Source organism: Tenebrio molitor, chromosome 6 (assembly GCF_963966145.1).
Source record: "Tenebrio molitor chromosome 6, icTenMoli1.1, whole genome shotgun sequence".
Classification (NCBI taxonomy): Eukaryota; Metazoa; Arthropoda; class Insecta; order Coleoptera; family Tenebrionidae; genus Tenebrio; species Tenebrio molitor.
This window is the reverse complement of record NC_091051.1, coordinates 10,093,967-10,109,918: the sequence shown is the minus strand read 5'-3', so window position 1 is coordinate 10,109,918 and position 15,952 is coordinate 10,093,967. Positions and strand designations below refer to the sequence as shown.

The following is a 15,952-nucleotide window of genomic DNA, read 5'->3' as shown; positions in this document are numbered from 1 at the left end:
TATGGAATTAGTCACTTGAAATTACTTTAAAACTGTACTTATATGGAAAATATTAAATCCAAACAATGATTTTCTGGTTGTTTTGTCCATTATTTGGTTCACAAATATTGAAAAAATGCTGTTGCAAATGACAAGTGTTTTTTTGCAACATGAGTCAACTTTAGGTACTTTAAAAACAGTAGAGCGGTACAGGAAAATTTAGATGTGCGAAAATTCCAAAGCTAACTAGATGACAATCATTTTGTTCCACACTGTATAAATCGAATCAAAGAATGTTGAAAGAGATATGTGCTACGGGAATTATTTTCCAGTATCAAAAACTATGAATATTTATTATTCAGCAAGTTTTAATTCGTTTCTTGGATTTATTTTTACTTATTGAAAATATTTTAATGAGTTTATTTTTGTTGGGGCACCTTCCGGGGAGTGGGGATGGTAGCAATCGAGAGTGCTTCCACATTCCGAAACTGAACCAATAGCAGACCGGTTCTGCATCAGTGTTATAATAATCGTAACTTTTGCAGATTTTGAAAATTCAGAAAGACTCTTAAGAATTATGAGTAGATGAATCCAAAAACAGAATCTGCTGAAGAGAGAAGAAGGAATATTTGCGGGTTTCTGGTGTGCTCTGCTTTGCTTGGAAGTGTTTTATGATGTAATCAGAATGCTGAAGACATTTTTGTAGAGGGTGGAGGAATGTTTCGAATGTCTCTGGAGAATTTTGAAATATTTTTAAGTTATTCATTTTATAATGGCAATTTTTAGTGGTGCAAAGGAAAATCTCTATAAGTTTGTGTTTATAAGGTAACTTTTGAGTTAAGTATGGTTCTGCATACAACAAAGTAAGCACAAGGTCTACAAAGTTCCTCAGGCTTAGGTTGTAGATTTATTATCTCAACTAACAAATGTTTGCTTTTGTTGAACTAAATCAAATAACTTAGTCACACTTCAGTACTTTGTGCCGCTTAATGTGGTACAAACAGAGAGAGTCTTTTCATCATTAGAACCACCAAAAGACATAGCTTGGACTTGTTTTGTCTCCAGAAGTTTTATAATTAATTTTCTTTATCAAGTACTTAATGCTTTTGTTAATTAAAAAAAATGCTTATTTTGAAAACATTTGGTGTTATTTCTATAAACTGACCAATCTCCTAATTATTATCATATTGTTAATGGAATTAACCACTTGAATAATATGAAAAACAATTTTTTTAGTCAATTATTATCTTAATTATATAATAAGAATTTTATTTTCGAACATCACTACCAAACACACTAACTGATACCGTGTCTTCTGGTCCTTATATTAATTCCAGAAGCTGGAGGTGACACATTCTAGTTCCATACTTCAATAAATATTGTAACAATGAAATTCGTTGTAGTTTTTCTGTTTTTATATTTGTGCGTTTTTCAAACATGCCTTGTGGAATCCGGCCTGATTCTAGAAAAAATCCAAACCGGGATTGAAGATGTTAACAAGAAAGTTAAAACTGGAGTTGAAGATTTCGGTGGGGTGCTAGGAGGTGGCAAGAACGAAGCTTCAGATGAAAACAAACAAGATGAAAAAAAGAGTGACACTGAAACAAAGAACACGTCCGACAATAAGAGTGGTAATTAATTTAACAAATTTAATTCGTAACAATAATTAATGATGATTAAATTAGAAGAGTCTAGTACCACAATTATACCAGATGATGGGGACGCCAAAACAAGTGTAGAAGAAAAGGTTTCGACTACTTCAGAGAAATCGTCTTCAGAAGCTAAAGCTTCAGAAAGTACCTAGTTCATCGGAATAATTTTAAAAGTTTTGTCCTAAGAGTTTGGAATATAATTAATAATTGAGTGTTTTATGATAAAATACAAGTTTTAAGAAAGTGGGCAATTAATGGCAGTCAATTTGTAAAATTGAAAAAATTATAAATATACGTTATCACGTGTCACATAATTATATTCTTATTCAAAATATCGATAAAATTTATAAATAATTATGTGATAAAAATTGTTTTCCCTGTACATTTGGATGTTGTCTCGATCTTGGTATGACTAGTAAATAATTGCACTGGCAAAAAATTGCATGAACTAAAGTAACTTAATTCTGTAATATCCTCACCTTTGTATATTGTTTTAATAATGTAATAAATAATATCACTACTATTTATGTAATATTGTCGAGTTTTTATCTCTGTTTGTGACAATGAACCGACACCATTTGAATTATCTTAGCATTGATATCATCTGTACAAACAATATACTTCAAAATATTTTTTATTTGAACACAGTAGAAAAATTACCAAAATTAAGCAAATTTTCCTTGGCAAATTTTACCAAAAGTAGTAAAACAAGGACAAACCTAATTATTTTTATTCAAAGGCTAGGTACCTATATATAGGAGGATGAAAAAATTTATTATTAAATTTGTGTCCCGTGTCAGTATTTTAACAGGATTGGTTGTAACAATGAAATTTGTTCCGATTTTTGTGTGTCTATTTGTATTCACCGTTCACATGAATTCGGTGGAGTCGAGACCGGCACTTGGTGATCTTATTAGCGGTTTAACTGATGCACTGGGATCTCTCGGTCAGCAAGTCCAGTGTGTTGTCAGTGGACTTCAAGGCGCATTGACTAACCAAGAAAGTTCTTGTAACCAAAATACTCAAAATGAGAAGTCTAGTGGTACCAATAATGACAACAATAATAACGGTAAGAACACAAGATTTTCTTTAAACTTGTGATTTGTATGTTTTTTTTGCAGTTTAATTTTACAAAATGTATATGAAAAATGTAAAATGTAGATTCTGGAATGGACTTTTGTTATTTTCTTTGTACTTAATTCAAAATATGCTTTTTCTAAATAAAATTAAAAAATTTGTTACACAGTCTAGGACTGGTTTACAAATCTATGAGGGGCATGATGACCAACTCAATAGACCGGGACCAATGGCTTAACGTGACTTCCGAATCACGAGACAGAATATAGCCTTTTTTTTTTTTTTTTTTTAATAATTATTTTAAATTTTGGCCTGGGTCGGAATCGAACCCGCGACCCTCGCGTCCCTGAGCCGAAACGGACTCCCTTATTGTTAGGATATATTGTACCAGCAGTAGTAATTTAAGCAAAAATTGTGTTCGATGCATTTCTATGAATCTTTGTTAAATTTAAAATTTTCACTACATTGCGGTAAAATTATACCTAGAATAAAATGTTTGAAAAGATGAATAAAGATTGTACTGTAATAAATGTGTAATAAATCAATTCTTGTTGTGGATTGCTTCAATTACAAAATGAAAACGAAGGTAGTTAAATTTTTTGGTTAAACACATGATACATCGTAAATAAAACACAATTGTTATGAATTATTAATAAATAAATATTTTGTTTAATCACAAAAACGACTTTGTCTCGATCTTCAATCTCTGGGCTTAGCACAAAAAGACTCATTTTTAGTCTTATAGCTATTAAGACAACAAGAGTTTTATAGACGATTTAAAAATCGAGATCGTAGTTTAAATCAGAGCGACCGCAGGGAGCGAGGATTTAATAGATCGAGATTTTTAAACTATAAAACACGCGTTGTCTTCAAGATTTTTTCTAACACTAACATCTTATCAGAAATTTTAATAAATTCAGAAATTATTCGAGGCGCGTCACAATACACAAAATGCGGAGGTTGCCGTGGGTACTATGGTAATAATATCAACAAATTTGGAAAAAAACAATTTTAATCGTTGAAATGTGCCAAAACGTTCCAGAAGAAATAAGAAAAAAGAGGCAATTTGTTACCAATGAAGTCTAAAAGTGCATACGAAAAGGTGTATGTATCGTTTCAAGGTCGGAACAATAAAAAAAGCATCACGGAGGTAACGGAAGATGTCATTTTGGCTTTTCTTGATATGGGGTAAGTGTGTAGAACGTCATTAAAAGTTAATTCACACTACGGCAAGAATCATTTGAAGAAAATGTAAAGATTGCCAGTTTTCGATGACCGGGCACTTGCATTGGATGAAACAGCAGAAGTTAAAGAAGAAGATGTTAGGAACAAGAGCACGAAGCTAATGTGACAGTTCCAATTCAATAATTGTACTTTTCACTTTTGTGATAATTACTGTAAAAATGATGAATAAAATGTTACTTGAATAATATGTGTGAGCGTATTTTATGACTCTATAAGATACGTTGCTATTGACGACGTGTCTTATAGAGAAAAGCGTATTTTATGGGAAACATAAGGTGTGAGCTCAAATGCACCATGGAAACAGTATAAGATATTAGTGTTAGAAAAATGATATAATCTACTATTGTATCGCGCGTTCAAATGAAATCCTGGGCTGGGAAGGCATTGGAAACCGTTAATTGAAGCATGTTGACAGCTAACCTAAAATGTAGACCCAAAAAATCTTTTTTTTTTCTGTCTTTGCAATGTTTTACATTAAAAATAGAATAATTTAACGACTCCTATTCTCGAAGCAAATATCTAATCTAATGAATTTTATTGAACCAGTTGTTATACATAATTTAAAAAATATTTGATCTCATAATTCTTTTTTTTTATACTAGCATCCCTACGTCATTGTGGCTTATTTACACGTAAATAATATTGTATTCTCAAGAGCACTTAAAAATATTATTATTTGAGCAATTAAAAAACAATCTTTATTATGTTTATTATACACAATATTTGCCTAGGTTTAAACGTAATATCGGTTCAGTGTTATTCATTCGTATAAAAAGGATGCAATGTTTTCAAAGGTAACAGTTTTATTTTTTCTCTAAAAAGGGTAACAATGAAGTTTGCAATAATATTTTTGTGCTTGTTCTTCTTCTCGTTCCACACAAATTGTGTGGAATCGAAACCTCTAGTTGGTGACCTTATTGGTGGTGTAGTCGATGGTTTGGCCGACGCTGGTAAAGAAATTTTATGTGTTGCGGACCAGGTGGGAAGTCTAATAACCAACCAAAATAGTACTTGTAATGAAAATGATAACGGAGGAAATGATGATACTACAAATAACAATGATAATGGTAATTCAAACTATTTTATTTTATTCGCATATATTCTAATTTAATGTTTTGGAATTTTTTCAGAAGCAACAACAGCTTCAGCTGCAGCGCGGTGAAATATGTACGAAAACCTAAATACATATATTTAATTTTAATTTATTTTGTGTGAATTCTGTGACTGTTGCGTATTATAGTTAAAAACTGAAAATTATATTACTTGTTTAACAACCTGCAAATATGATTGTCATTATTTTAGCTGTAAGAAAGTTTTCAATTTAAATTATTTATTGTAATTATTTGTTTTAATATAAAAACTGGAAGTAAAATGATTCGTGTTCTTAATATGTGTCTTGATTTATAGCGACAATCCTACAATAAGTTTAAGAATAAATTCCTCCATTATATGTATAAGTGGAAATATCGAGCCATCAAATTAATTTGTAATCGAGTTATCCATGAATCCGAAATCGTATGTCGTTTCTTGAACTCCACGTTCTAAAAAACACGGTTAAAACACAGGTTAGATCTAGACATTAGAAGGCAATGTTGGTAAATAAAATTTTATACTTAGTTATAAAGGGTGTTTTTTTTTTCATTTGTCGTCGAAATAGGCGTTGGAGAGTCGATTGAGATCGCACCACTCGTAAGCGTAAGATTTAAACAGCTTATCCGTGATCCGTAACCTAACCTATATAGTGCGTTCACAATCGACAGTTCAACGCCTACTTCGACACCAAATTTAAAAAAACACCTGTTAAGTATATTTATAGTTAAAATTAGGAAATAAAATGTTTCTGATATAGTATAAATGTAGCTATAAGGAATTATCCTGCAACAAAATATGTTCTTTGTGATCGTATTAACAGTTTTGTTTAAAATTGATGTTTTTTAATTAATTAGAAAAAACAATATTATAGTGCCATTTAAATGTTAGATTAGAATGCTATTGAAATATAACAGATATAAGAGTGATGGTTTAATTTTTGATGGCTTATAGCTGTTTATTATACAAGTGTCTTATAAGGCAAATAAGTCACGAAAGAAATATTTAGCCACGAGTGCTTGTTCGAGTGAGCTAATTTTTCTTGAGTGACTTACATATTTGCTGTTAAAACATCATCAAAACCCAAAAATTTATTTTATTTTTTAATATAAATGTTAACGTAAGCCTCAATAAATGATTTCATCTGAGATTCCTATTTCATATACAGGGTGTCTCGAAAATGGCGCCCAATCTCTTGAGGGGTTAAACTATTTGAAGAGTTGAGTTCAATTTCGTTGTGAATTTTTTTTCCTTTGACTATTTTCTAAGTTATACACATTTTAAAATAAGCAAATTTGGCAACATTGGTTGGTATGCATAATCAACTAAATAAATTCTCCTTTGAGGTCAATGTTGTCACTGTTATTTTAGCGCATTTTGCTAGGTCATTACTCTAAAAAGAATTACTTCGGTGTTGTTCCACTACCTAAAGGGGTCTTAGAAAAAGTAACATTGTAAAGTAATTTATAATTCAGCTGTAAAATTTGGTAATAAAGGAGATACATCTCTTTGAAATTACCATATTTAAGAGCAAGTTATACAAAATCTGTTGGTCCGATCAAATTTTGTATTGAGATTTACCTTCCCAGATTTCTATTCTTTAAGACCCTTAGGAGATTGGGCGCCATTTTTGAGACACTCTGTAATTCTAATTTTATGTATTACATTTTTTGAAAAACAGTTTAATTATGGGTTCATAAGTGCCCTAGTGTTTTATAGACCTTATAATATATTCAAAATCGACATTGTTACGACTTCATAGTAAACAGGTATTGGTGTTGAAAGTAACTATGATGTGCATCTACTGGAGGAGAGATGATTTGTAATCCATACTAAAGTAAAGGCCAGTTATAGTATTTTTAAATTCGTAAGGAATTTTGGCTTAAGTCATAAATAAACCGAACAAAGACCCTACTTAAAGAAATTTATTGTGATATTGTACCTGTCAATCACTAGGCGGTCTCGGAGAAAAAAATTACCTGGGGTAGTACTCAAAATATTTGTCGGAGACCTTCTAGTGATTGACAGGCACACTATGACAATAAATTTCTTTAACTAGGGTCTTTGTTCGGTTTATTTAGGGCTTAAGTCAGGGTTTCTTAGGAAGTTACAAGCACTATATGAATCAGTCTGCTATTTCGTTTCACTTATTTAATAGTACTTACAATACAACTTCCAATACATTTATTTTGTTTTTTGTTAGTTAATTGAATAATTCTATAAGCATAATGGTTTGATGGTCTAGGTGTTTTAATCTTTTGTGTTTAGCAAAAGGACTTAAAATTTTCAATTAAACAAAATTCAACTGTACAGCCGTTTTAGACTCTTCAAATTACCAAACCTAATCGACAATGAATGCTACTTAATAAATTTTAATAAACTATATTCTGCACTATTACTTGATAGTATTATCCGTAATAGTGTATGTACTCCGGCAAAATTGCCGTGCCGTCGGGTGGAGGTGGGATAGTAAACTTAATAATAATTATAATTAAGTTTATTAAGTATAATTAATTATAATTGTTGATTGGCAATTTTATATTTTACACTCTTAATTATTAATATTATTTTATGTGGATTAAAAAATAAAAAATCTTAACGTTAACGTTAACGTAAAGTTTTTTCTTTCGGTATTCATTTCTTGGCAGTTTAACTGCATTTCTTCTTCCTTCGTTTTTGCATTTTCTTCAATTTTCTGTAATTCTTTCATCGAACTTAAATGTTTAATGAATTTCTTATATTCTCCTTCTATATCTAACAAATTTTCTACATGCTTTCACTATTCTGAGGAATTTCATTTCTTGTGTTTGTGTGCGTAAACTTATGGCAACAAGTAGGCACATGTAGTGGACGTAAGACTTTTATTTGAATTTAGATCCATTGGGCCGTATGATTTCCCGTTCGTTAAGCCTTTCATTAGATAAATAATTGATTAGACAAAGTGAGAGTATATGTCAAGCACTATGTTAGACAGAGACAAAACAATTTAACGACGTTCTTTAACTTTAATGAAAGGGAAATCATACGGCCCAATCTGTTTTTTGGTTTATTTTTACTGTTTATTTGTCAAGTGTTAATAACGATTTAGAAGAACTTAAAAATTACAACATTAAAAACATTCCTTTACAAAATATAATACATGTTTACAATGTATTAAAGTGTTATGCCAAAAAGTTAATCTCCATTTGTATAAAAAGGTGGAGTGCGATCCAACACTAAATAGTTCAAGTATTTCATCACCAAGAGAACAATGAAGTTTGCTGCTGTTTTTGTGTGTTTCTTCTTTTGCATTTCACTGAGAAATGTGGAATCGAAACCAATTCTGGATGAAATCATTGGTGGGGTAGTCGATGATTTAACTAATGTTGTCAATCAAGTTGGATGCATTGTACAAGGACTAGACGATTTGGTAAATGAACGACCAAGTGAGGGTTGCAGTCAAAATAATGATGGAAGTAACAGCAATAACAACAATGACAATAATGGTAATTATGCAATTTAATTTCTAGCATATACATACATATAACGAAAAATGTTTTTTTTACAGAGACCTCAGAAACGTCACCTAGCAATGAGGGAGCAACGTAGAGACAAAAGAATTATTTAATCTGATTGACCGTTAATGTAGATATTAATTATCAATTATAAATGAAATAAATCAATTTTTGACATCTACTAAATTTGGATTTATTTAATCGTAACTATGCGTATTTCCTATTTGTTTGTGAGTTTTAAAGAACATACTTTTGTTATGTTACTTTTAATTTTATTAAAAAGAATAATTTGGAAAAAGATCTGATATGTACTAAAGCCGTGAGTTGTAATATACTATTATGAAGTAGAATAATAGCAATTTCTTTTTATTGTTACATTTATTATTAAAATTTTGATTTTTATTATTGATTTTCATCTTAATTCAAAATGTAAAATGCGAAATCTTAAAGTATCTACCGGTTTGATTCTTTGTGAAGTTAAGTACTGTTTAGTAAAGAGAGTAATCCTAATCAAATAAAGAAGATTTATGTAATACAAGTATGTACATGCCTTATCCTTCCTGGAAGTTGAACAATATCAACCGAAAGAATATCATCTGTTTTTATTTTATACCTCTACGGTAACATTGAAAGTAATGATGTATAAATATATCTTTGTTTACATTCTATTACCGTTAATAATAATTATAAAAATAATTGATTTTTTTGTCGGAAACATTTTTTCCATATTTTTTCATGTACATTTAGACATCCTCGTAGTAAGTAGTTTGTACGCCATTTTTGGGACACCTGTATATTGTCACACATGTTTCAGCTTAGAACCTATTAACTACAAGTGAATAATAAATGTGTAATTTATAAACATTAATGAAAATAATGGCATTACTACAATTATGAATTACCAACAGTTTACACAATTTATATCTTTAGGAATATTGACAAAAAACACTTTGCTTATATCCATTTTTTATCAGTGTGATGGTAAAAAAAATCTTATACATACATTTTTCTAATCTAAAAATTAAATGCAAGAGATGTGGATTTGAAGTTGATGTATAGAAATATTGAAAAAAGCACCTTTTATTATTTTTTAAAGGAAATCGAAAAAATACTAAGGTAACTACTTCTTAACGCTGTACGCTCTACATTTTCTATAATAACTTAGATAGACGTATCTCGCACGGATAATGAAATAATCGCAGAAATGTGATTTTCCACCGCTATTCTCCAGTATGGCGGGGCGAGCGGCAACCCCCCAAGGTCGCAAACCCGGCAATATTAATAATATGCCTGTAATGATTTGAATACATTACTTTTTCCGCCAAATATTTGAACCTGCGCAAAACGGTAACAAATGTGGTCGTGATCGTCATCGAAGCGGAGGAGCCCTACGTTGTGTCGCTCTTTTGGCGGAAAAAAGGTTCGGAATGCAAACGATGAGGGTTCCAGTTGGAAGAGTGCCGCAAATAAAACACACATGTGAGGGACGCAAAATACCTTTTATTAAAAATGCCTGTAATAACTTTGATGAAAAAGAAATTGAAACGAATACAAAGGACAGAAATTATGTTTAACGAAGTACGAGAAATTAACTAGTTGAGAACATCACAAAGATAAACGACAAGATGAATGCAACAATATTTAAAATAACAAAAAAACGGGCACATGACAGACAAAATGACAGTTAAAGCTTGCAAAACAAGTAAACAAATTATAAGGCAGTTATTACAGACAGGGACGGATGAAAAACCCTCTTCAAAAACCGTATCCCAGGTATTACTCATATTTCATAATTAGATTAATGACAAAAACAATGGTTATTTGAAACTACGCGGTCAAGGTACGCCAACGGGAGCTTAGAGCTGGAGGTAACAAACTTTCGGCCGCGGGGGGGACTCAGAAGAATAATCTGAATCATCTTGAAATCAAGCGACGTTTATAGATATTCGGGGTATTAATGAGCGTCAGACTATTTCACCGACCAAGCAAGATTGACAGAGCGTTTCGGGGTCGTACGATTAGCATTCCTAGACCGCAACCGCAAAGACCTAGGTCCGCCGTCCCCAACCAACCGTTTCCGGACAAAACCCTGAAGTCTCTATAACCGTCGACGGAAGCTTCACGAAAACATCCCGACGCCGCTCCCGCAAAGACTAAGGTCCGTCCCCGCTAACGGCTCTAAATAACCGTAGCTTCCACAGAAATTTACTAAAAAAAAACCCCACGACTTCCTGATTGTCACCTAGCTCCCACAGGGGCGCACTTACAACATTTTACTTTAACTTTTCCGAAATCTAGCAACAACACGAAGGAAAAAAAAAACCGAGTTTAACTCTATCGAACAAAGCGTAACATTAAACGATGAAAAAAAATCCAACAAAACAAAGCGCAACATTAAACAAGGATCAAATAAACAAAACAAAACACAACATTAAACAAGGATAACATAAGCAAAACAAACCGCAACATCAAACAATGAGGAAATAAAAGAGAACAAAACGTGAAGTTAAATAACGATAAAATAAAACCACTTTAAATGGCACAAATATAAGTAAACAACATAAATCACGGATACAATAATCGCTGGTAATGTTAAACAAAAGAAAATGGCGGGTCGAGTGCCGTTAGAAAATGTTCGTGAAAAAAAAAAAAAACAAAATGGACGCACGCGGTTTGGACGACGGCTCCGAATTTTCGAAATTACGAGATTGCAAAAAAAATGAACCTCCCGGGAGAAAGATAACGCTTAAAATTAACAAATGGGCGCTTTCTTAAAGGAACAGCATGCAACAAAATGAAATCTACAACATACCCTTACCACGTGGTCCTGGTCCCAAAACAAAACACAAAAAAAGTAACGAAAGTGGAATAAATTACCCAGGTGAATTCAAAAAAATGTCGAATTCCTCACGGGGACACAAATATCTACTCGGAACGGTAGTGTAATTGTTCAGATTTAACTTACAAATTTGAGAAACTTGGATCGCTCTTCGCAAGGTGTGTTCGTTTCGAAAAACTAAACAAAAGTGACCTACCCCCTTCAACCGCCCGCGCGAGCCCGTTTCATCCCCCCTATCTTTCCGCTTTTCAACAGCGTCCACAACTCGCCAAGAGTACCAACCCCATCCCTTAGTTCCTAGTCTAGCCGCTAGTACCTTCCCATTTGGTGCGCTCTCGTGGCGGTACCGGGAATTAAAAATTTTAAATTTTAAACTGGGTCACTACATGCCTAATAGAAGATACCTGCCAAGTATAAATTTTTCTGTACCTTTTGCAAGGTGGAGCCATCTTTATGTCCCTATTGAATGTACTACTAGTGGATTTTGTAGTGTTGTCTAAAGTTTAAAATCTCCCAATCTCTCGCTGGACGAAGTATAGCTACCTACTTTGTTACTACAGGCCACAGGGTCATTATAAATGATTGTCCCATCGCAGTTGGCATTGAAAACCCACTCAAATTTTGAATTTGCCGCAGTCTCGCAACGTTAGGCAAACTTTGTAAATTTGATTTCCACTGCCGCCAGGAGCGCCACCTATCGGCGATACTAGTCTCACTCATTTTATAAGGTTTGCGGCACATTAAACCCTGTCACCAACGCCAACTGCGATGGGACAATCATTTATAATGACCCTGTACACTTCTATTAAAAAAAAAAAGTGTACAAGTAGTGAGCACAACTTTGGCTAGATTGCCATATCGTAAACCTATCTTTTAGTTGTTGTTACTTAGAAACCTGTAACAAAACCCGTGATGATAGCTGGATTTGATCGATGTATTCTTCAGAGATTTTAATGTGTGTAAATGTTTTGCCTTATTTATTAGGCAAGTATTACCAATTACTACAAACACAATTCAAACTTTTATTCACAAATTTATGGAAAAAGGCAACTCTCAACAATCTAACAACAATTTAAAAATTTATAAAAAAACAGTGTTCACACATTTGACATACATACAAAATGTCAGTAATACGTTTTCTTGGAAACGATTAATTAATTTTATTCCCATTTACAGTAGCCCTCAATACGTATACGCTTTTTTTTTTTAATAGAAGTGTACCATATCTATTGGGGAATTTGAATTTTTTATAACTTTTTCATTAGAGTTCCGGGTTTCTTTTCTCTTACACATATTGAAAGGTTTCATGTCTTGATAACATTATTTCAGCTGTTAAATTTTATTGAACTAGTCGTTCATTTATTATTTTTTATTTTCAGCGCATTAATCGTTAAAAAAAATATATGACTTTTTACTTCGTCATTTTATCTCTGTATCATTGTTGTTTATTTACATATAAATAAAATACGTAATGTTTTGTATTTTTTGACGTCGTATGCAATTATTTGTTTTATACAATCTTCATTGTCAAGATCACTTAAAAATATTATCTCAACAATTAAATAACCGCCAAAACAGTCATTGTTATGTTTATCATGCAAAATAAAAATATTTGTCAAGGTGTAAAACAATGTCTGTTTTGTATCATTCATTTATATAAAAAGGATGTATTGGTTTCGAAGTTAACAGTTTTATTTTTTCTCTAAAAAAGTAATCATGAAGGTCGCTGTAACATTCTTGTGCTTGTTCTTCTTTTCATTCTACACAAATGATGTAGAATCGAAACCACTACTTGGAGATCTTATTGGTGGAGTAGTTGATGGTTTGACCGACGCTGGCAAAGAAGTTTTGTGTGTTGTGGACCAGGTGGGAAGTCTAATAACCAATCGAAATAGTACTTGTAATGAAAATGGAGGTAGTAGCAGCGGAGCAAACGATGACAATAACGGTAATTCAAACTATCTGATTCTACTCGTATTCGTACTAATTTTGATTTTTTTTTAATGTTTACAGAATCCACAACAGCCTCAACTGCTGCACGGTGAAAGCATACATTCTCTTTTAGTATTTATTTAACATGCAAATTCTGAGACTATAATTAATTAGTGTAGAATTTTGGAAATTAGATCGATTAAATTAAATGAGCACATTTTTGTTACTTATTTCCTAAGAATATAATTATTTGTAATTATAAAAAATAATTGTAATTGTTGGAATTATACGATATAAAATATGTATTTGAAATAAAACATGCTTTTTTAATTTATAGTTACAATCCTGAAATTAGTTTAAGTTCTTCTATACTACCAGTAGAAATATTTAATTATTATAAATTTATATAATCAGCAGCAGAGAATAATATTCAAAGTTGTACCTAATTTACGTTTAAAGAATATTAGAATAAGAAGACACTAATTACCTAATGTTTTTGGAAAAAAATCTTTGTGTAATGTAAATGTTAGTTGAAATTAACATTTTATTAAATAAACAACACATGTAAAAAATTAGAAAGACATGACTGTGAGTAATAAAGCATTTTTTAGTTAATCTGAAAAAGTCCATATAATTTAGTAACCCTTCCTTACCTATTATACCGGGTGTCCACTCTCAAAGTCGAACATAGACAATTAACACTGTGCATTCAGTTTATAGATATTATGCCATTATTTCGATACATCAAAAAATTTGTTACACAGTCTAGGACTAGTTTTACAAATCTATGAGGGGCATGATGACCAACTCAATAGACCGGGACCAATGGCTTAACGTGACTTCCGAATCACGAGACAGAATATAGCCTTTTTTTTTTTTAATTTCGCCCTGGGTCGGAATTGAACCTGTGACCCTCACGTCCCTGAGCCGAAACGGACTCCCTTGGGCTATATTCTGCCTAAAATAGTTATTTATGTATCAAGGGCATTATGAAGATGTTTATGTTCGAGGGCAACCAGTTTAAAAGGTCGAGGGCCGCCAGGCCCGAGAGTTTTTAAGGTGCCCGAGAGGATAAACATCGAGTAATGCCCGTGGTGCATACAACGTTTTATGTTTCACTGCATTTGAATTTGTGAACATTTCAAAAATTTATAAATTGTGAACTTGATTTTGCTAAATTTCCTAGTTTGCGGTGGCTCGTATCTATGACGACTTGTTTGAGCGGGCGTAATAAGCGGGCATTATGATTTATACGCCCTAGGGCATTATAGCCTACTTAATATATCTCGTTGTCAAGGTATAAAAAACAAATAATGATTCAGTGATACATAAATTAAATTACCTATGATATTATAGCTATTAACATACCTAGCGATGTTATGACTATCATAACTACCGCAGATGTCGGTTTGAAATCCGAGCTCGTAGAGCGAGGATTTTAAGACATCTAAGGTTGTTATGATTCATAACATCCGCGGTTTGTTCAATAGTTTACCGGTTTCAGAATAAGCCGAAGAGAATTTAAAACAATTAAATCCAAACACACAAATAGATTGAGTTGATCGCGTTTGCATGATATGTTCGAGTGTCATAGTTACATTTGGTTGTTTATACAAACAGACATTTCGCAAAATGAGTTTGAATGATAGTGTTTTACCGGAAAACGTCTTAAATGAAGAAGAACAAGCTTTAAATAGCTTAATACCGGAAAAATCGAAAGGCAGGAGGTACTTATCTGAAATCATAGAGACACTCAAACAAGGGCAGGATCTAAATAAGGTTACAAGTGTAAATGACAGTGATGTTGGCGTATTTTCATGAACTGGTAAGTGCTCATAGTGTTAGTTTCGTAGCGTATTTATCTTTTTGTTTATAGAGTCGAAGAAATATAGCCCCTCTGCCCCTCATCATTTTGGACGTAGGTACTACCCGATGCCTCATGCTATGAAGTGCAGTTCACTTTTACTATGGCAGAGTTCCGTCTATTTAAGTAATTATTGTTGTTTTTAGTTCCGATTGTTTGAATTAATAATGAATAAAGTTAGATATTGTCTTCATTTGTTGATTGTTGTTGACATGTCACTATTGTCACTATGGCAATATTACCCTACAGCATAACTGTACTAGTACAGTTATGATTCTATAACTGTACTAGTACAGTTATGACTCACCTACCATCCAACTTTTGTGAATGTAAACCAACGCTTAACTATACTGAAACCGGTAAAAGTAATTAACAGTTTAAGCAGTTTTTATTATAAATTCTTTGAAAAAATTACAATGCAGTTCCTACCTTAGTTAATAATAAATCTAAATAATTTGCTGAATTTAAATTTCCCTTTATTTCAAATGTTATTAAAATCCCAGCCCAGACATGAATTTTTTGAGGATACCGAGTTCTAGTAGGAATATTTACTCGAGGGTTTTCTTGAGCCCAATATCGCGTGTTTTGAACATTTGGTTCGTTATTTAGTGTAAAAGTAGATTCGTCTGTGAAGCAAATTGTCGACAGAATGCAACGATCATTAGAACGCTTCTCTATTTCATAACATGTTTCACTCTTACTTTCTTCATCAACAGCAAAAATCTGTTGATGACACTGTGTCTTGTAGGGATGATATTTGTACTTCCTGAGGATATTCAGT

At 32.3% G+C, this 15,952-nt stretch overlaps 4 long non-coding RNA genes across 5 annotated transcripts; all 4 read left to right on the top strand.

Annotated features, from left to right (window-relative positions):
- The first annotated feature begins 796 nt into the window (after positions 1-796).
- On the top strand, positions 797-2,165 carry LOC138133498 (uncharacterized). 2 transcript variants are annotated; one of them, XR_011160385.1, is made up of 3 exons: positions 797-1,325; positions 1,383-1,610; positions 1,665-2,165. It is a non-coding gene; the product is annotated as an uncharacterized lncRNA (long non-coding RNA). The 2 variants fall into 2 exon arrangements; XR_011160384.1 differs by lacking the exon at positions 797-1,325 and having other exon boundaries at positions 1,332-1,610.
- Positions 2,166-4,518: 2,353 nt separating this feature from the next.
- Positions 4,519-5,325, top strand: LOC138133307 (uncharacterized). Its single transcript, XR_011160318.1, has 2 exons — positions 4,519-5,020; positions 5,084-5,325. It is a non-coding gene; the product is annotated as an uncharacterized lncRNA (long non-coding RNA).
- Positions 5,326-8,244: 2,919 nt separating this feature from the next.
- On the top strand, positions 8,245-8,722 carry LOC138133546 (uncharacterized). The gene is made up of 2 exons (XR_011160403.1): positions 8,245-8,527; positions 8,590-8,722. It is a non-coding gene; the product is annotated as an uncharacterized lncRNA (long non-coding RNA).
- Positions 8,723-14,660: 5,938 nt separating this feature from the next.
- LOC138134130 (uncharacterized) lies at positions 14,661-15,364 on the top strand. The gene is made up of 2 exons (XR_011160648.1): positions 14,661-15,132; positions 15,184-15,364. It is a non-coding gene; the product is annotated as an uncharacterized lncRNA (long non-coding RNA).
- The last annotated feature ends 588 nt before the right edge of the window (positions 15,365-15,952 follow it).